Source organism: Pteropus vampyrus, unplaced genomic scaffold (assembly GCF_000151845.1).
Source record: "Pteropus vampyrus isolate Shadow unplaced genomic scaffold, Pvam_2.0 Scaffold35, whole genome shotgun sequence".
Lineage (NCBI taxonomy): Eukaryota > Metazoa > Chordata > Mammalia > Chiroptera > Pteropodidae > Pteropus > Pteropus vampyrus.
This window is the reverse complement of record NW_011888816.1, coordinates 4,707,187-4,712,058: the sequence shown is the minus strand read 5'-3', so window position 1 is coordinate 4,712,058 and position 4,872 is coordinate 4,707,187. Positions and strand designations below refer to the sequence as shown.

At 37.3% G+C, this 4,872-nt stretch overlaps 1 pseudogene; it reads right to left on the bottom strand.

The window, feature by feature from the left end:
- Positions 1–834: 834 nt before the first annotated feature.
- Positions 835–953, bottom strand: LOC111738126 (annotated as a pseudogene).
- Between the last annotated feature and the right edge of the window lie 3,919 nt (positions 954–4,872).

The following is a 4,872-nucleotide window of genomic DNA, read 5'->3' as shown; positions in this document are numbered from 1 at the left end:
AGAATTCATCTTTATAAAGTTTCCTTCTGTAAACAAAAATACATGTTCTTTCAGAGTATAAGAGCTTTCTTCCTCGTCTGGCTCCTGATCTGTTGAATATAAATTTATTTAAGTCTATCTGGCCTTCGAGACAACCCTGAAGCTCAGCTGATGTCCTCTTCTTGGCCTCAGAGCCAACCTTCTCAACAGAGTGACCTATGCCTATAGTCTCTCTTTCACGGTGTGTTAACTCTTCCACTTACTGCATTTGGCCTTTGTTCCCAGTGGTGCTACCTTGTGCCAGGTATTTGTATTTGGTTTGCATCTGCTTTTTATATCTTTGCCCATCCCTTGAGTTTTAGCCTTCGTGACTCATCTGAGGGATGACAGTTCTATATAGTATAGAGTTTAGTTTTGCTTTGTGAGTCAATCCCAAAACTGTATGTGTTTTTTTTTTAAATAGATGAGTTATAGCTATTAGAGTTTTAAAATAGAATTGATTTGTTTGGTCTGTTCTCAACTCTTGTCATATGATTTCATGTTATATTTACTTTATGTATTATGTCCTATTTCTTTGTGGTCCATTGCCTCAGCTATTTGTTTTTGGTATTCCTTTTGGTATTTGGAAAAGTTCATAATTCTGTTCAGTTGTTATCTTTATATGAATGCTTTTTATAAAGTCCTAAGTCCCTTTCCTTACTTAGGCTCTTACTAAATAGTTTATTCAGCTTTAAATTACATCCCTTTATTTTATCCCCATGTGGTAAACAAATAGATTATTTTATTGTTCTCTTGGTGTCTTTCTTCTTCTCTTATTTTTATTTGTTTGTTTTTTTGTTTGTTTGTTTATTTTAATGCCTACAGCACCTGGTCTTCCTAGGTGGTCTCCCATCCAAGTACTAACCAGGCCCGATCCTACTTATTTTTCAAGTTCAGATGAGATTGGGCACGTTCAGGGTGGCATGGCTGTAGACATCTTCTTTTATTGTAAAGATGCCCTCATGGAGAACATTTTTATTATTTCTAAAGTTTAATAAGATTAATCTTAAATTATAACCACTTTGGGTCAATTTTCGATATTCAGATTTAGGTCTTTTATTTTTGAAAATATTTTTTAGATTATAATTCCACATATTAATTGTATTCAAATTTTAAAAGATTCTTTAAAGACTCCAATCATACCTATGTTTGTACTTTCATGTCTATTTTCTATCTCTATTACTTTCTCTTTGATTCTTTTTTAACTCTTTATTTTGCCTTTGTTCTTTTGGCTGTTTTTATTCCTCTCTTCAATGTTCCTGTTATATTTTGTTCAAATCTACTATTTCTTTTCTATCTTATAATTTAGTTAATTTCTGAGGTGATTTTACCTTTTTTTTTTTTTTTGCAATTTTTTTCTTCAATTTGGTCAACTGCCATTTCTCATTTTGTCTTTTGGCCATTTCTATTATGTTTTAAAAATTTCTGAATCAAGATGATTTTTCAAAATTACAAAAACTTGTTTATTAATATTTAACTTAGGATAGACTGTCATGTAATTTTTTTTTCTTTGCTCCATGGCTGGTTTGTAGGGAAAAATATTGTTAGGTGAAATGTTTTGTTCTCATTTAAAATTTTCTTCTTAAGGTAGCTGTCATTTCCTGTTTAATTTTAAAATATTTATGTTGTCTGGACCAGAAATAACAGACAGGGTTAAGGAGTTTGGATAGCTCACTGGCTTTCTTAGCTCATGACCACCTTCTTTTACAGCATGATGAAGTGCAGTTTCTTTAGTGAGTGGCCTCTTAAGGGAGGGAGAAAGAGGGATTAATTCACTTTTTAATTTCATAAGCCTTTTTTTTCCCCCGTAAGGTTTTTAATTTCTACCTCTTGCCTCCTCCTTTCCATTTACTGCAAAGATCCCAAAAGATATCTTTCCTTTAGGTGCCTCCCTTCCCTCCAGAAGCAGTGCCTTCCATTTTGATCCTGTGTATTGTCACATCTCTTCATTTTAATTTCCCCATAACCACCCCGAATCCCATTCATAGCCAGCCCCTGATTCACCAGGTGTGGAGTCTGTTCTCATTTTTCTTCACTCAGGGTGGGACCATCTCTTTCTGGCATGTTCTCATTTGTATTTCATCACAGCCAGGCCCCTCCTGGCCTCCTCTTTCCCATGGAGTCTCTGCTCGTGCTCCATTTGGGTGTGAGTTCTGAAACTGGCTCTGGCTTTGCCGTGTTGAATACTTATTCCCAAATTTACATATAAGTTGATGTTAGTAGTCTCTGTCACCTAGTGATGCTAGAACATGGCTTACATGTGCTTTGCTTTCTTTAATGGTCTATATGCTTTCTGGAAGATGTGTGAAAAGACTAATTTAGATGGCTGCCATTTTTCTACCACAACTTGGGAGCTCTACTCATCAACATCTTTCAGAAAATTCCAAGTGTAAATCAGTCACAAAGTTGAACTGCTCTGGCATAAACTTGGGTATATACTACGTGGGGGGCCTCAGAACCTTGTCTATTCAGCCTTTTCTCTATTCCTGAGACAGTCCTTGAGGGAGATCAATGGGAACCTTCCAGAGAGTAGAAACCTTAGGTTTGATGTTTACTAGATCTCTCCAAGCTCTAATAGTCTATGATTGCATGGATTAGCAGCTTGGCATTTATGCTTAATTAACGCAAAGTTTATTAACTGGAATAGTATAACATACAGTTTAGTCAATTGCTATTTCTCGGCTTTTCCTCCTCTTTGTATTCTAGATTGTCTCATGAGCAATTGCAGTGTGCTATAAAGTTGAATTCATTACCCTGTATGTGTAATACAGAGTATGTGAATCCCTGCTGGTGTTATAAACTAAAACCCCTAATGGTCACAGACAATCATCATTCTGCTAAACAAACAAACAAACAAACAAACAAACAAACAAAAAAACTCCCCTGAAACAGAACTATGTACATAATTTCTCTTGAAAATCATCATTTTCTAAAGCAGAGTCCCCAACCCCAGGTCCATGGCCTGTTAGGAACCAGGCTGCAGAGCAGGATGTGAGCAGTGGGCCAGAGAATGAAGCTTCATCTGTATTTGCAGCTACTCCCCAGCACTAGCATCACTACCTCAGCTCCACCTCAGATCATCAGGCATTAGATTCTCACAGGAGCACCCGTCCCTGGTGCCAAAAACGTTGGGGACTGCTGTTCTAAAGCTTCTGTGCTAGACCAGCTAAAAATGGCTCCAAAACATCTCCTCATGCTTCTTGCTAATTGGCTTCCATAAGCTTCTGTCTGCATTAACAAGTTTTGAATTCCCTTCCCAGCGTCTGGTCTGATGTTCTTTACAGAACAATAAGAAACTTTTTCTAACCATGATTTCTCTCAGTATAAGTATAATGCTTTCACTTTTTCTTTTCTCTTCTTTCTTTCTTCTTCTTTTTTTTTCTTTTTTTAACCTAAGCCATTTCACATGTATATCTCATCAGACCCATTCTCCTTGAGCTAAGCTGGGCAGGCATTCTCAAAAGTGTTTTCACAAGATAAAACTAAGGCCAAGAGAAGTGAAGTGACTTGTCAAAGATTTGTTTGAGAAAACCAGATTAATAATTCATGTTTCCTCATTCTCAGACAAATGCACACTGTCCACTAGGTTCCTCTAAATCTGTAATTAATGTAGAGTAAATTAACCTACATTTTCTTTTCAACCAATGATAATAGCAATGTACTAATGAGTTTAAGGATTACAGTTGCCTTAATTTGAGGAGAGAGGCCTTCTCATCAAGCTCATACATCTGTTTGAGTGTTATTGACACTGACTACACGAATTGTGATCTTCTAATTAACGAAGATTCCTGACACATTTGGTGGGATAATGGGGTAATTCATAGGACCACGGTGGGTGGAGAGCAAGAGGAAAAAGAATTGATTTAAAGATCTTCATGGTTCCTCCAAACCATCTGGAAAACTAACCTCACTGTCTGGTCTGTAAAAGAAAAGGGAAAATGACAGTGGTCAAGCAGTCAAGTGGAGACTGAGTGGCCATGTTATTGTGACTCAGGCGCAAAATGTGATTCTTAGCCTACGTGATAATCTTTTTGCTTTTATACCATCAGGAAGGGGCAATATGCCTCAGAACATCTCCTTGAAATACTGGGAAGGCCAGTCATGATCTTCCACTTGGAGAAGATGTGGCAGAACACACTGTTGGCAACAAAAAGTCATCCGCTCTAATGGGAACACTTGACTGAGCATGTGTGGAGTGCTGAAAAGGAGAGCCCAACTGATACTCTGGAACTGTTTCACACCCGTTATCTCCTTCGAGCCTCACAGCACCACCAAGGGGGGGGGTGTAATTACACCAGCAGCCCTGTCTATAAGAAAACTAGGGCTCAAAGAAGGTAATAAATTATTCAGTGTAAGAAAGCTTAATAGGAGCTAGAACTCAGAAGGGACCCAGGTTTGTCTGAATCCAAGCTTTGACTTAACTGACATGTTAAACTTTCCTGGAATTGGCCACTTGAGCAAAAGGGCAGGTCCTTCGCTACCAAACATGTTTCACCTGTTTACACTTCACATCCTTCACCTGCAAGCTGGGACAATTCTATGGGCTTTGCAGCAAAGGCATGGGGATTGAATAAGAAACTTAGGAAAATCCCTGGCATGGGATAGCTAATTCTTCTTCTTAGACTGATTTTATTTCATCATCAGGTTTTCATATCATCAATTCAAAAACTATTTATTAAGCTGTAGTATCAGCTATTACTTATTTGTTGATTACTTTCTGTGCGTTAGGCACAGAGCTTGCTAATTTGTTTACTATTTTATGTAATCCTTACAATAAGCCTACAATGTACATATTATTATTATCTTCGTTTTATAGAGGAGGAAACAGATTCAGAAAGATTAAGTGATACAAAA